Below are 18,098 nucleotides of genomic sequence, written 5' to 3' on the forward strand. Positions count from 1 at the left end.
ACTTATCATCTTATTTTTGATAACTGGTTCTCTCCCTAACTGCACTTTCTGATGACAGCAAAATGGTGTCTGTTTTACTCACAATTAAGTTCTTGAATTTTTAAATGGCTATAATTCCCAAATTCCAGCAACATTTATTAAAGTCATTTTTTTTGCTTCCAGGTTCTCTTAGAAAAATTTGTCTTTGTCATCTGGATTTGAGACAAACATATAACTTCCCTAAAACATGTATTCTAATTTATATTTGTTCACCCAGGAAAGTTAGATCACTTTTTATACCATGTCATACGTGCTCATACATTCTTACGATGAGCAGTTTGAATTACTCTATCACTTTAGGGGATGTTCAATGAAAGAGGTACCTGCAGTAAAAAAATATAGTAGTATATTCAAGAAATGTCTTGGATGTATCAACAGATGAAAGGGAAGATCTAGTTCTTTTCATATTTTAATAAACTTTCCTAGTGTTAAAGTCATTTAGTGAATGTTCCTCTCAAGCTCTGCCCTAGTGAAATCCCATTTGACTTTAATTTGCTTTTTTTTTTCTCTTTTTTTTCTTTTTTTTGAAAACAAAGGTACAGATATCACCTTAAATAGTTCAGGGACACATACATATCAAAACAGCCAGGGAGAATCCAGAAACTTCCAGAGTCTCAGAGATCAAGTCTCAGGTCACTAGCACCATCCTATCTCTTGGTATAGGCAATGAAATGAGATAGTGAATGATGGCAAATTGCTGCAGACAGGTAAAAACAGATTTTGAGATCCACTTGCTAAGAGAAAGACCCTGGAGCTACCTTTCATTCTTTACCAATTTGTAACAAATCAACACAAAGTAAACCCCAATGAGCAGAAAAGAGGAGGACAGAAAAACATAGACTGGTGTAGAAAATCTGAGATAAATTAAATAAGAAGGAAAAAAGGAAATAAGGAGGTTTTGTAGACCATAAAAATGATAGCACCATCTCTATAGCCCACAAAACCATCAGTTTGTATTATATTTGTATTATTTTTCCAGAACACTGCGTCTAATTTATATTTGGCCTGTTTTTAGCTATCACTTTTGAATATATATTAATTCTTTGATTCAGTGAATATTTATTTTATTTCTTTTATTCATATCTTGAGTATAATGGTATATATGTTAAGTGTATATATATATTATAATAGTATATATAATGTATAAGAACATATATATATATATATATACACACACACACACTGAGTAAATAATCATCAACTCAGTGGATTCAACAGCTCTTCAAAGGATGCTTAAGTTACTGAAGGGGATTAAGGGACATCAGGACTACAAAGATGGACTTCTTCTGTGGCTCGAACTGAGTTGGTGTGGATACTCTTCTTGGATAGCTTTTGTAGCCACCTTAGGAACTTTCCTTGATAAGATTCTCTGTGACTTATGAATATGTAAAGAACAATGGCAGAGACATTTCCAAAGAGCTCCTAAAGTGAACAGCATGATTTTTTCCAGGTTTCATAAAAAAAAAAAATGGTATAACTAAAACAGTTGACCCTTGAATAATGTGGATGTTAAGAGCCTGATCCCTTACACAGCTGAAAATTTCTGTATAGATTTTTAACTCTCCCCAAAAAATCCACATATAAGCAAACCTGCACAGTTTAAACCCCTGTTGTTCAAGGGTCAACTCTTCCCTTTTCAGGTGATTTTACTTTCCAATTTTGCAACTACTTTCAGCTCACTGGAATATATAATATTATATATAGATTTAGATATAGATAGATATAGATATAGATATATATGTATGATCATCCCCTTAAGTTTTCTACTCTAAAGGTGGACCCATTGTTTAAGTAAATAATTGTAGAGAAACTTTTTCTACATGAAACTCCTAAGGCTAGAATCTCTACAGTGACCTTAATAGATTAATCGTTGGTGAGGAAAGCCTGTATGCATTCTGGAGAAACTACTGCTGTTATAAAAATAAAATGCTCGTCCAATTTATCAGTAGGAAGATAGTTTAAATGTGTTATCAGGGTCTTGACATCTCCAGCTCTCAGCTCCTTTTATTTTTCCTGAAAATCAGTGACTTGTAGAGGATAGATAGCATCTCATTTTATACTGTCCGCTCCCCCAACCCACCTCACAGCTTGTTAATACACATATTTGATGATTTCATTCCCTACATTTATCCCTAAATATGAAAATATCTGGGATCCAAAAATGTGTCTGTAGACCACGTGCCTTTTCCCTTGTGAGGAATTGGAAGTTAATTATTGATTGCTACTGGCCTGAATGACGGCATGTTTGTGTGTGTGTGTGTGTGTGCGTTTTTTTTTTTTTCAAAGCAAGGCCAAAGTTAATTCCCATTAGTGATAGAGGATTGTCCTAAAAGAATCTCCTTCCAATGCAATGGAAAAGCTGCTATGTCAATATCCCCTTATCCATACACTTGTCTTAGCATGCCTCATACATTTTATACCTTTTATTTTGTTGTGATTTTGAAGCTATATCCTATATCTTACTCCCTATACTCAACCCATCTTGGGTTACAAACTGATTACTGATTCACCAAATAAGATAGAATTTTGCCCCTAGATTCACAGAAACTTTTATAGTCATCAGGGCAATTTCCCTTTACTACTATGTTATAGGACACCTAACTTAGCCTCCTGACACAAGCCTACTGAATTCCTGGGATCCGTGATTTCCTTCCTGGGTAATTAATGACATTAACTTCTGGAATTCTTGTGTCCTCATCAAAATTTAAATTCACATCAGCATATTTTACTATCTATCATCTATCAAAACTGGCTAGGTTTTCCGACTTGTAGTTGAAATACATTGCACTTATGATGGCATGCGGATATTCTCATGTGATCACAGTGCCCTGGTCAGGGCACAGCCTATCCAATAGTTTCATATAGAAATTTCCACTAGGCCAAAGTTATTACAGTTCAGTCCTTCTAAAAGTTTACCCAAATTAAGTCATTAACGGAGTTAGTAAGATTAGTTCTGAAGTTTGCTGCCACTACCATCACTACCATCCAACAAGTTCTAGGTTTATGGTATTCCCCTGCAACAAGCAGTGAGTCTTTGAACATTTTCCCTTCATTTTCCCGTAGCAAAGCCCTCAGCATACACATAGGTCAGGTGCCTTCTCTCTCATGCGCTTAATTGCAGCGATCATAATATTGGTGGTTATTATTGCATGAAGGTTACAAGTTACATCAGATGTTAAAGAGGCCAAGCAAAAATACACTATAGTCTTTTACTAATTTCCATATTAGCAGATGCTTTTCTCTCCATAACTAATTGTAACTAAAAAGTCACTGAATTTGCTACTTGTGTCTGAAGTCCAGCTTATTTTCCCATTGAGAAGGATGTGCTCCTACAAGTTAGACTAGCAATTGTTTTTCCTAAATGCCTCCAACATATGGAGTGTTATTTTCTAATTTTCATGTGGTTTCTGGTTGGCCTGTATTAACAAGAGATATTAAAGCTCTCAATTCACAGAAGATAATTCTGTTCTTGAAAGTGTTTATATAATTAAATAAGGTTTCTGATGGAACTCTTCATGTCCTCTGCCTACCTTCAATGTGAGAGAACTTTGCCCTGACAACCTCTCTTAAATGGTATGAAGTAGGACCAATTTTTAACTTTTAGTATGAGATACTGAACATTGACTAGGAATCCACATTTGTGGGCATTTCCAGGTTATGACAGTAAGGGCTAATGGACTTTTTAAGCTCACTATACTTATTCATAAGTCTTAATACATTAGAAGATTTTTATCTGGCAACATCACATCAATACTGAACTTTAAAAAAAAAATATTACTCCTTTTCCTTTGTTTTTTTTTTTTATAATTTTTTATTTATTTATGATAGTCACACACACAGAGAGAGAGAGACAGAGACACAGGCAGAGGGAGAAGCAGGCTCCATGCACCGGGAGCCCGACGTGGGATTCGATCCTGGGTCTCCAGGATCGCGCCCTGGGCCAAAGGCAGGCGCCAAACCGCTGCGCCACCCAGGGATCCCACTCCTTTTCCTTTGAATTGCATTTAGCTTACTCATATCTACCACTCACTGAAGTTTACTTGTATTGTTAGTTTTGTTCTGTTGGGGAAAAAAAAAGAAGAAAAAAAAGATCTTCACTGGCTTACATTGCACCTTACATTGAGCGTTACAAGTACACATCATTATTTCTAACTCACATTACAGTTTCTAGCACCTGTAACTTGGCTCTGTGCTGAAGGAGCAACTTCCTTTTAGAACAGGTCACTCTCATGGCAAAGGAAAATGGCTCTGAACTTTTATTTGTGAGTGACATCATTCATTTATGTTCATAATCCATTGGCCAAATCCAGTCAAATTCCTCCTACAGGGAATAGGGACATGGCAAGTCAGATGGTAATGGGAGGGAATATAAAATTTTGTTACAGGGAAATGAGAGGTGAACAATTGGGATAATAATAGACCTCCAGCAATTATCTATATTGTTTTCACCTGTCCTGGGGCTTTCAGATGTTCTGTGTGTTGGATGGCTGACTACCCAAATAAATATTTCAGTTGTCACCCATACCTTTCCTGATATCATAAATACAGGTATAAGTCATTGGTAGTACAAGAGTGCACATTTGGAAAATAAAATCTATAGTTACCCTATTTATTGTAGATACAGTATCTAGGGCAAAGCTGGACTACACCTTGCCTTTCCTCTTGTGTGTTTCTTCTTAGTAGTTCCCTTACAATATAAATCCATATATTTGTAGTCATGCTTTGTCATTAAATGTGCCATTCTTCTTTCTTCCACCTTCACACACTAATTGTGTCACCCTGCAACACACTGAGTAGAAACTGACAAGTGCTGTTTATTGTTTGCTTAAATTTCCCTCATTTGTGTAAATATATTATGTAGTGACTTCACACATTTGTTGTTTTCTTTTTATTTATTTTTTTAAGATTTTATTTATTTATTCATGAGAGACACAGAGAGAGGCAGAGACATAGACAGAAGGAGAATCAGACTCCCTACAGTGAGCCTGATGTAGGACTTGATCCCATGACCTCCAGATCATGACCTGAGCCAGAGGCAGATGCTCAACCACTGAGCCACCCAAGTGCTCCTTGGCTTCCCCCATTTGGAAGAGATTCCCCAGTTGATTCCATTATTGATTTATTTTTTTTTTAAGATTTTATTTATTTATTCGTGGGAGACACACAGAAAGAGAGGCAGAGGCACAGGCAGAGGGAGAAGCAGGCTTCATGCAGGGAGCCTGATGTGGGACTCCATCCCTGGTCTCCAGGATCACATCCTGGGCTGAAGGCCACGCTAAACTGCTGAGCCACCCCAGGCTGCCCTATTTTTCAACTTTCATAGGTTGCTATAACCATCTGGCTGAGTCAGTTTACTCTCTGGAATCTTCCCTGAATATGCTGTCAATACCAAGCTCACAATTTATGAGTAAGTATCTGTCTCTTTCCAAACTTATATTTAAAGGACTAGACCATCTTCCATTGTTGCTATTTTTCCCTGAGGATAGCTCTCATTTTCCTTTCATATATGTATTTCCTATTCTCTAAAACCTTGAATCTTTTCACAAATAAGTCCCATTTTTACTTTAACTAGTGATTCCTTCTACCATTTTCAAGGCTGAAGTATCTACACACATTCTTTTATAGGATAGTTTTCTCTACCTTTAAAATTTTATATTCATTTTCCCCCTGAGGGAAAAAAATAGATGAAGTAAAAACACCCTTCTGAACAATTTTGCAATATATACATATATTGAATCATTCTGTTGTACACCATAAAGTTACACAAGATCCTGTGTCAATTAGATTTCAATAAAGCTGGAAAAGGAAAAGAAAATGTCTTCTTCATTCAATTTGCTAAATACTGTGTAAGAAGGGTTGATGCAAATTCTGACCTCTTTCTAAAGCCCACCACCTCCATGCAGGAGAGCCTGTCATATCTACCCATTCTAATGCAAATAAGAAAATGAGTTAAAACAATACTCAGACATGAAAGAAGGAATAACAGATGGACCTGGAGTGGAGAGAAGAGAGGAAGAGGAAGAGGGAGTCATAGCGGGTTGGGCTGGGATACCAGAGTAGAGTATTTATGGTAGAGAAAGTTTGGAAAATGAGAAACTTTAAAAAAATTATTTATCTGAGAAAGAAAGGAAGGGGAAGAGGGAGGGGAAGAGAGAGAGACAGAGAGACAGAGAGAGAATCTCCAGCAGACTCTCTGCTGAGCGCAGAGCCCCATGCAGGGCTAAATCCCACAACCATGAAATCATGACCTGAGCTGAAACTAAGAGTCAGATGCTTAACTGACTGAGCCACCCAGGTGCCCTAGAAAATGAGAAAATATATCAGAGTGTGGGAGAAGAGGATACCAGATATAAACTGTTCCAGGGTATTATTTATTAAATCCCTTTGCTCTCCTGTAAGAGACTGGAGTAAAAAGTATATATATATATATATATATATATATATATATATATATATATATATTTTAACAAGTGTTTATTTATTAGTTAGCTCCCTGATTACAGGGTATTCTTTTTTTATTTTTTATTTATTTTATTTTATTTTATTTTTTGGTATTCTTTTTTTAAAGATTTTATTTATTTATTCATGAGAGACACACAGAGAGAGGCAGAGAAAAAGGCAGAGGGAGAAGCAGGCTCCCTGTGGGGTGCCCAATACAGAACTCAAACCCAAGACCCTGGGATCACACCCTGAGCCAAAGAAAGATGCTCAACCATTGTGTCCCTGTACAGTATTCTTTAAATGGGCCTCAGTTCCTGGTTTGACTCATATAGATGACTACATTGTTTTTTTGTTACAAGCACATTAATAGTTATTCTGATTTCCTAAAAACAAATAATTCCAAGTGCAAGCTTCTTAGCAAATTTCCAGGCTTTATTTGAAGAATATGAAAAGTCCCTATGTAATTATGATGACAATAAAAATCTTTTAATTAATGATGTCCACAGCACACCCGTAGTCTGGGTCTGTAATATCTACTGTTACAATTGGCACTGATTTAATGAGCCCCAGCCAAAGAGGGCTGAGAGAGCAAAGGAGAAAGGATGCCTCAGACAGATTTCTGGAAATCCAGATGAATTCCTAGAGGCTATTTATTCTAACCACAGTTTTCTTTTTGAGATAAGATTGCATTCAATAATGAGGAGAAGAGTAACAAAATTTAAACAGTCAATATAAAGCCACCTTCCTGGACCCAAAACCTGAACCCAGAAATCTAGTATTCTCTAGAGCTCTGTGCAAGAGCCTAAATAAACTTCCCAGACTTTACAGGTATATTTACAGCTCCAGGAGATTGTACTGCCATCACACACCAAATCTGATATCAAATTGAATCTTTGAGCTTGCCAATTCAGGTATAGACTGAAAATGAGAGGCAGGAAAAAAATTTCTGTCTTTGGTGCGGACAGCAAAAGTCTACCAAGGGCTATATGAAGCAGCAAACAGAGATTATTACCCAAAGACAAACCAAGGACTACTTCTTAAGAGATGTTGGACAAATGAGCAAATCCTAATCCATTTTTTAGTCCAGTATTTGTCTTTGCTGTATATGTTAAAAATATTTGAGGCAGTTGATTTATTGAGAATGATTCAGTTGCTTTTATAAATGTGTCAGTTGATATGGGATCAAACATTTTTTTTTTTTTATTAAATCCACTTCTAAGTGTATTTATATTGAAGAAATGAGGCAAAAGAAGCTCTCTCTGCCTTTGGCGGGGGGAAAAAAAAAGATGAAAACAATTACTGCAACTCCAGTTCCACTTGAATGACCCACCATTTCCCCTGCCCTCCACCACTACCAGCCACGTCGTTAGTCCTGTTCTATGCTCTATGACCTTATTAATATTATTGAAGGTCAAATTGTCCAGTGAATTGGTTAACTTGCACACATATGCTAAACTTAATAGTTAACTACCCTTGACATATTATTCAAAAAGAAACCATTACCATGTGTATGCTCATAGCCTTGACACATGCCAGATGTTCTCCAGTGTAACATGCTACCAAACTAATGAGCTATTCATGTTTGAATTCATGGAATCTGCAGCAATTTTGCCTTAATTTTAGATATTTTAATCCATTTTATTTTTTATTATTTTTTTTTTAAATTTTTATTTATTTATTTATGATAGTCACAGAGAGAGAGAGAGAGGCAGAGACACAGGCACAGGCAGAAGAAGCAGGCCCCATGCACCGGGAGCCCGACGTGGGATTCGACCCCGGGTCTCCAGGATCGCGCCCTGGGCCAAAGGCAGGCGCTAAACTGCTGCGCCACCCAGGGATCCCTTTAATCCATTTTATATCAATATTAAAAGTTCAATGATAATATCATTATAGAAACATGAGAGCCTGATACAATTTTATGTATCAGTTCAATTTATTTAAGGAAAATATTATAAAAAAGCACAGACAGTTAGAATCAAATAATTAGGCCATAACTGAAGCAACGTGGACTCCAAACTGTAGGTTTTTCATAAAGTAAAACAAGGGAAAGTGAAGACGCTATTCTATTTTACCTTAATGAAGAGGATTAAAAAAAAAAAACATTGTCAATTTTAAGGTAGTTGGATTGTCTTTTTAGGAATGTCCTTCATTCTTTGCTAATTCCTATTTTTCTTTCAGTCCTCATTTGGAAAGTTACCTATTCAGAGAATCCCTCTTCACATTAGGTTATGCCACATGGGACCTGATCTTTATTCCCCAAGTTAGTTGTGTCTTTTTTGGAATAATTCACCTCTTTCTTCCTGGTAGTGCTTCATACATTTTTAGGTTCCAGGCTGATTGAAATCAAACTCAATCTACTTAAGAAACTTTTCCAGAGGAATATAGTACCTATTCCTTTTACTTACTGTCTTAATGAAAAAGAATTAATTTAGCAGATTTACTTTTACTATATTTTTAATGGAGATTATTAAACAATGCATACTTACTCTTTATTTGATGGAACTTCAGCAAACAGATTTTGGCTGTAAGGAATTAATGGAGGCATAAATTAATCCAGTGGAAAAGCACCCATCAAACTTGCAAATTAAGGATTTGAGTAACTTCATTTTGATGCCTGTTTGCAACATCTTTTTTTTTTTTTTTTTAAGATTTTATTTATTTGAAAGAGAGTGAGAGACCACAAAGGGAGGAGGTGCAGAGGGGGAAGCAAATAAACAGGATCCCCACAGCAGGACCTGGGGGCTTGATTCCAGGACTCCTCTTAACCAACTGAACTACAAGTGCCCCTGAAGTCATCATCTCTAATCTTTCTGTTCTTACTGAATAAAATTCCTCCAAATTCCCTCCAAATTTTTAAGTTGAAGTCCCATCCCCCAATGCCTTATAGTGTGAATGCATTTGGAAATAGGAACTTTAGCTTTTAGGTTAAATGAGGATATAAAAAGGGGGCCCTAATCTAAAATGATCAATGAGCTTATAAGAAAAGGAAGACACTAGACATGTGCATGTACAGGTAGGAGAAAGGCCATGTGAGAACAATGAGAAGATGGTCATCAGTGAACCAAAGAGATAGGTCTCAGGAGAAACCAGACCTGCCAGCCCATCGATCTTGGACTTGTAGACCTCAGAACCATGAGTAAATAAATTTCTGTTGTTCAAGCCACCCATGTGTGTGATATTTTGTTATGGTAACCCTAGCAAACTAATACAATAGATAAATACTGATGGCTACCTAGTATAGGAAAACACATTGACATTTTATAAGATTTCAGTAAACCCTTATATGCTACTAGCTGTCTCTAAATAAATCAGTAGATCAAGTTTCATCTAGTACCTAATCTGAACCATTAGCTACTTGCCTCAAAGCATACATTCTACTTACAACTGTATTAATCACCATAGTCCAGTATGTCAAGATGTAAAGAATTATTTAAAAAAAGATTTGATACTTAGCAAATGTATATATTATGTTTATTCCTCCGTTCAAATGTTGCTCTGGGATTTCTATACTTTGGGAGGCTTAGTACACTTTGACTCAAACTCCCAATTTCACCAGCAGAGAAAATTCAGGGCTCTCTCTCAAATTTCATAGCTCCTGTTTCATATTTTTGTTTTGTTTTGTTTTTAATTCTGACAGAGCTACCTCACTGTTCTGCATCTACCTAGGGAATCTGATTACTTCCCCTATCCCACCAACACATACACACTGCAGTTCAGAACCTAATCTTACTGTCGCTAAACTCAGTCGCACTAGATATATCATTATATGTGTAGTTTACTGAAGTTTTGTTTTTTTTTTTTCATGGAGAAGTGAATGTTCAAGAAACCTCATACCAAAATGGTGGCTTCAAACTGTGATAATGTCATCATACTGCAGACCCTAAGAACACCAGTCATTCTTCCAGAAACACAACCTCTCAACATCTTTCTGATGTTCAAGCTCCAGGAAGATGATTCTCTTTGATTTGCATAACCCCTATCCTCCTCCTCAATTCTCTATTGTCTGAAGCTATTTATCTGTTTCAGAGGATTTTCCCAATAAGCCAATTGGTCCTCCTCACTCTTACCTCTTAATTTATCACTAATTTTTATGTGCTTATGTATGCAATATTTTAAAAACAGAATTTTAATCCCATGTTTTATTAATTTTAGCTTCTCTTTGCTTACTAGAATTATGTGATAAGCATGTCATAGGATCATTAATTACATTCTAAAATATTTGCAATGCCTAAAATATTACATTAGTTGAATGCTCTATGGCTTATTAACTACTTTCCTGCAGATCCCATTTTTTGCAATTGAAAATTACACTGGTAGGAGAATGTTTGAACAAAGATCTTCCAGTGACTTTTGGCTATTTTCTTATAACTGATATCTAACAAGGGAATTCTAGATCAAAATGATAAAATATGTTATTGCATTTTTAATAATTATAAAAGTAATCAGTCATTCCTACTATAAACACTATAATGTGTTATTTTAATGATTTGTAAAATGAATATTATGCAATTCATAATGATTTACAGCTTATTTGGATAAACTCTAACTTGGAAAAATTGCCTATATAGATAAGTAAGTATCTTCAAGTGTTTCTCTCTATATATTTATATATAATGGATACCTGTGTATATATACTTATATATGTTCCAATATATATGAATAATATTGACCTGAATTTTAAAGCAGCTGCATGCACTTCAATTTATGAAGATAAAAATTAATCAACTTTGTATTGGTGACTTAATGTGTTTCATTATTTTTTTTTACAAATCTTACTACAATTAATACATTTTATGTATAACACTCTGCATATAGATCTTTTTAGCAATTCTTAGACTGAATTGATAGTTTAAAGCATATTCACATTTTAAAATTTGATGAATTTGAACAAATAACTCTCCAAAATTGTTCAATTACTTTCCATTCGGCAGTGCAGATGATATTTTACTTTTTTCTAACAGTCATATTGAATATTTTATTAATATTATAACAACAGATGAATTTATGGATAAGAGTTTGGTAGAATATATTTTTATTACACTAAAGCAAATAATATTTCTAAAATGTAGACACCGTTAAATTTCTTCTTATATAAAACATACACTAAATATACATATATGCCTGTATACATATAATATTAGTGTGATACAGTTCTAGCAATATTTTACAATTATTTGTGATCACTCCAACCATTTTCATGCTATAGATTAATCTATGTAGCCTCTATATAAGTTGCCTGTCTCTTCAAAATTATAAGAACTTACCTTAAAAAATAATCTAGCCTCAGAGCCTTTGGGGAAATTTTTAATTATTTCTTTTCCATTTTTCCCTAGATTATTCTTATTTGCTTGTTTGTTTGAGAAACTCTGTATCTTAAAACTTCTACATTATTTTGCTACTTTATATAGACAAAGCTCATGCATTTGTATTTTCATATAGATTTTGTTATTATCCGTTAATCTGGGTAGCTTTTTATTGCTTAAACATGATAGAAGTTAGCATCTTTTTCATTAATATGGCTAAGAAGTTTTTATTTTATGAAAAATATTTAATATCTTCTAACTCCATGAAAATGTTTAATTAGATTCTGTTACAGGTGGATTTAAGATAACAACACCTGAATGTATGAGAAATACCTCATGCCATTCTTCATTGCTCACGTTGTTAGATTAAAATTTGGATAGTCAGCGCAAGCTACTCTCTTAATTTATGGATTGAGTTCAGATAGAAAAATGCTGAACCACATGTTCTTCATATCGGGAGGAAATTCACCCACTGCCAAAAAAGTGTGTGCATGGAAATTATTACCATTTTCTGTACCAATTACCCTTTCTTTGAGTATGTGAATGGGGATTGTGTGGGCAGAGATAATCTGGATACTTTACCAATGAAGTTGTTTCTAAGTAGTTTAAAATATTATGAAGAGAAAAGTGTTTTAAAAAAACTACAGTTAAGTTGTACTTACAATTACTGTCACATTGCCTGTGGATTATCAAGCAAAATATAATGGAGAAAAATACTGGTTAACTTACCTAAGAAATGTATTTTATATATATATATATTTCTGTATAAATATATATAACTATATAAACTGTATAATATAACTGTATAAATATATATTTCCTCACTGAAGAACCACTAACACACCTATATTATTTTAACATAGTTCAGTATAAGTCAATGTTAATGTTCTATCATCATTTAATATTTTGAGATGTACAGTTAATATTTTGGTGACTGTCTTCCATTGAAAATTCATTTGTTTTATATTTTAAGTTTCAATATTTCTGTGCCCAGGGATTATTATTTTTTTTAATTGAAATATATAATGAGAGTCAAAAGGAAGGTATAATTCATTAAATAAAACTATATGTCACAAGGAGCACCTGGGTGGCTCAGTGGTTGAGTGACTGCCTTTGGCTCATGTCGTGATCCCAGGATTTTGAGATTGAGTCCCACATCAGGTTCCCCACAGGGAGCCTGATTCTCTCTCTGCCTATGTCTCTGCCTCTCTTTCTCTCTCTCTGTGTCTTTCATGAATAAGTAAATAAAATCTTAAAAAAAAAATTATGTGTCACAATGAATGTCTCCTGGAAGAAACATTTCCTTAACATATCCAATATACACTATAAAAATATATGTATATTTATGACACATAATTTTTGTGTCACATAATTTGACATACATATATATATATGAGTGTGTGTATTATATATGCATATATTAAAATAAGAACTCAATTTAATTTTTTTAATATTTTATTTTATTTTTATTTATTTATGATAGTCACAGAGAGAGAGAGAGAGAGGCAGAGAGACAGGCAGAGGGAGAAGCAGAGCCCGATGTGGGACTCGATCCTGGGTTTACAGGATCGCACCCTGGGCCAAAGGCAGGCGCTAAACCACTGCACCACCCAGGGATCCCTCAATTTAATTTTTAAGAATCAAAATTTCCACTTTTCACAAACCCATCATTAATTGAATAAAAGAAAAAATGTAATTAAAAGTAAATCTTTAAATGAGTTTCTATTAATACTTGTTTCACTGCAAAAGAAAAAAAGCAAACAATTGCAATACAATGAGACAGTGCTAACATGGCGTCAGGCTTATAAGGATAAAAGAAAATGAGTCTCTGATGGAATATCTAGGAAATCTTCCCTGAATTGAGGCAATTTGACATGTGGCAAAGGTAGACATTTATTAGATAAATAAAAGGAATATGCATCTCATGGATAAAAAAGAGTATATCTAATTATACTGAGATTTTAAAAAGCATGATCAGATCTTAGGTTGAGTTTTCTAGAAGTGAAGCCTGAATTGAGGATATTAATTCAAGTGTTTTATCTAGGATATGTTCTCAATAGTAAAGGGAGAAGGAAAGTGGGACAGGGAAAGGGGGAAAAAAAAAACAAACAAAAACAAGCGTGTAGTCTTTACAAAGAAACTCTCTAGAGTGTATTATACAGAGAGGCTTTGAGGACCAAAGTGCAAGACTCAGACCCACCTTCAGACCATTATTCACTGCCTCCTGCCTGAGGTCTTACCTCAGAAGGGGGATGGAGATTCTCAGATATGTTGGCTCCTGTGTAGTGGGGACAAGTCTTTAGGGAAGGGGGCCAATGTGAGTTGTTCTTAGCCAGTAATCCCAACAGCTGGAGGGGGGGACCAGCAGCCATATAAAGGATCCGGGTGGGGATGGGACATCAAACAGCCTGCAGTGATACACTCGTTTCACTGCTCCATTTGTTTCTTACCTTGAATTTGTCCATTCGGACAATGCCTTTAAAAAAGAATTAGATCTATCACAATGTCTAGGAAAACTTACAAGGAGGAGAAAAGTGAGATCAACAGCCTTTGTTGTTGCAATTGTTCTTCAGGTCTTTCCTGCTGCTCTTTATTGCCATCCTCCACCACCAATCTTGGATTCCCCTTCGAATTTAGGTTGCCCTTTTGGGATTATAATCCATCTGTTTGGTTAGATGGTGTGTGTGGTGAGCTGACTCTGATCTTAATGAAGGGTCAGTCACTGGAAACCATGCCCTCATCAAGCTGTGATTATGGTACTTACCTATTCACAGTTAGAGCTAGAGATGAGAGCATTAAGAGATGCTCTGGGGGGTTACCTAAAGGCAAAGCAATTTTTCCTTCTTCTTATGAGGTGTCAGGTTTCTTTCCTCATGGCTCTCATGGTCAATTACCTGTACTAGAACATTAACTTTTTTTTTTTTTCTTTTCTTTTCTATTAGCACAGAAGCTCAATTTGGCTAGATGATACCTTTAGCATAAGGTTCAGTGGGACTTCCATTGTGCTTTACCCTGTGGAAGCGCACCCTGTCTGCAGACCAGGAAGAGAACTGCAGATTTCTCAAGCAGTTCACTGGAAATGGTGCCATGAGGTCACTCTTACTCATACATATTGTTTCCCAAACCCATGATTGTATTTGTGTGTGAGGGGGGATAACACTATTTAATAGCCATATATTCTATCTTAAACAATAGAACCTATTTTCTCAGAATGTCATTTCCTCTCTGGATCTCAACTGTGTTTTTAAAAGGCCATTATTACATTACTGTAGTAGAGAGCAACTTGATTTATTATCATATGCCCACTATCACAATTCTTTTGCTGTAAAGTGGATTCCTTGTGTGAAGAGATGTTATGTGGGATCCCATGTTGGTAGATAGATTCTCTGGAAGCCCTGGGGTAATAATGGTACAGGCACTACAGGCAAAACAAGGGCTAAATTCATCCAAGAATATGAGTCAGTCTCAATCAATAAGGAGAATTGCCCGCTCAAGTAGAAGGGACCTGAGCCAATCAGCTTCCTAATAAGTGGCTGATTGTTTTCTTTCAAGAGGGTTTCATACTAGGGGCTCAGGTTTGGTCTGCATTGCTTGCAGTGCATTATTTATTCCGCCACACCAGTGAGTAGTACTTGGTTTGAAGAAACCCATGCTATTGGTCCCATATACATCAAATACCTCTGGCCCTATGGTATTAACATTCAGGATTCCATTGCATAATGGAACAAGTAACTGGATTGGCATAGAACAGAAATGACTGAAATTTACTTGCTAAAAATCTGTTGTCAAATTGCTTATTTAGTGATGCTTCTAGCGGGCACTTATTTAGGATACAAAGATCTCTGAGTTTTGCATGAGTCTGCATACTCTTCCTTAGGTCTTTTATCTCTCCACAACCGTAACACATGCCCATTGGGAGAATTTTCTTCACTGTTCTCTTCCAGGGCCACTTTTGAGAAGAGCTTATTAAAAATGAAGATAATATTTGGCTTACACTTTTATACCACACTAGCCATGAACCAAATTCAGGTGTTGTTATCCTTCATCACTTACTCACTGGGTAGCCATTAGGCTCTAGTTAACAACTAAGACACAAAGGCACTAGGTGCAATGTTGGGAGGTGACATTAGGTGCTGGGCAGCTTACTTATGCTCTTTGAATATGCTTAAGCAGACTTCTGTTTTATGATGGATTGCTCTTAAGCCCACCCACACTTATGAGTTTGTGAATCTGACAGTATCTACTTCATAATGGAAAGTTTGGGGCACATGATCGCTTGCTTTCTCATTGTCAGACACTTTGTACTAGGGCCCAGGAGCATGCCAGGAGCTGATTTTAAAATGTAGTATAGTTTTCTGCTGTGGAAGACATTGCCTTCCTTCAGAGCTTCAGTGTCTGTCTGTACTGTGTTTTATTAAGACTTGTCAGAATTAGTAAATCCACATGACATATTTTTCCACCACAGATACCTCATATACCATTGGATGTGTAAGATTATAATGTCCTAAATGGTGGAACTTCTTATTTCATAGCCTAGTACTGCTATAAACCCATTTCTTATTGTCCTCTCATTCAAATCTATCAGGCTTATGCACCAATAAATGGGTTATGGCAGTATTCCACAGTGTGGAACATGCTTATGCCAAAACTTAAAGGTGCCTTTCAATCTTTGCATTTTTTCTTAGTTGAAGGAGGCTCAAGGCACAATAACTTGCCTTTTACTTTGGAATGGGATGTCTTAGCATGCTCCAGACAATTGGATCCTAAGAACTTCATCCATGTGGCAAGACCTTAAGTCTTTATAAGTTTTTACCTTGCAGAATGGGAAGATTTGGATAATTTCAGAGGCCTCTACATTGCCTTACCTACTATAATAGCTCCTATGATACAGATCAAGGAGACAATGTGAGGGTTCTGTCAGCTGCTAAGTATATCCATTCCAATTTTACATTTTAGAAATAGAGAAATTATCACTGGATAATTTTTTGAAACCTAGACTTGGTCCAGGACACGATTTATTTATTTATTTTTTAATTTCAGTATAGTTGACATGCAATGTTACATTAGTTTCAGGTGTATAAAATAGTGATTCGACAAGTTCACACATTATGCTATGTACCCCACAAGTGTAGCCACTATCCATCCCATTACATCACTATTACAATATCATTGACTATATTCTTTGTGCTCTGCCTCTTATTCCTGTGACTTATTTACAATTTATTATTTAACTTCCGTGTATCCCTTATTCTAATGGATTTGATGGTGCTTTATATTCTTAGGTATCAATGTCAATTTTCACTATATTCATAAGCTCTTGAAAGGTCTGGAAAAGTCTGAGTATTCTGATTTCCCTAGAGTATGGTTATACAGGTTAATGGCAATGGGTATCTATCTACTATCTATCTATCTATCTATCTATCTATCTATCCCTACATATGCATATGTATCTATTCAGTCTAGTTATTTGATGGCTATCTTGCCCTGAACAATCTCTATATTTCTTTAGCAATGGTACCCTGGGTACCCTTCTGAGCTTGCTGTCCAGTTAATTACATTCACATTTCTTATGGAAGTAAAGGGTTACCATCTTTGTTAACAGGAGCCTGGTTGTCTAAATTCTCCTACCACCTGTACAGGTCTACAGAGGATATTCATTACTGATCTTTCAACAGTGGTTTCCCTATTGCCTTGGTAAATGGAATAGTCTCTTTGCCCTTGGTAAATGTGGTCACTGTGTGTTTCTTGTCTTCTATAGGGAACTCATTCTAGCACACTCAGTTCTGTCAGCTTTCTGATCCCTTTCTTCAGGATGTGTGACTGAAGGTCTTGCATCTCTGCTTCATTTAATTGGAACGGTTGCTTTTGCAAGCTTCCCAAAGCAATCCCCTCTCTTTGTTGTCACTGTTGTCGTTATTGCTATTATTTGGAGGGTATTAAAGCCATTTTGTATATAATTCCTTTCCTCCATTAGTAGGCCTAGAACCTACTAAGTCTGATAATATTGCAATGTGACCTTAATTATGACAGAGAAAATGGGGACATATCATGAAGAGAAAACATATTGTCTTTTAAAGTAGCTGTCTCATTTGAAGCCTCTCCATAGTCTTCAAGTGAAGAAAGGTGCAATGGGCCATTTCTGAAGAACCAGAGATTAAGAGCAACTATGGAGTCAAAGTTTTTGAGTACATATACACAGATCTCCATTCTAAATCTCAAAGCCCTTCTCTTTCCCTACCAGGACCCTATTCCAGCATCACAAATTTCCCTAGGATGAAATTGTCCCTTCTCTGGTTTTCTCCTTTTACAGTTAAG

Source organism: Canis aureus, chromosome 17 (genome assembly GCF_053574225.1).
Source record: "Canis aureus isolate CA01 chromosome 17, VMU_Caureus_v.1.0, whole genome shotgun sequence".
NCBI classification, from domain to species: Eukaryota; Metazoa; Chordata; class Mammalia; order Carnivora; family Canidae; genus Canis; species Canis aureus.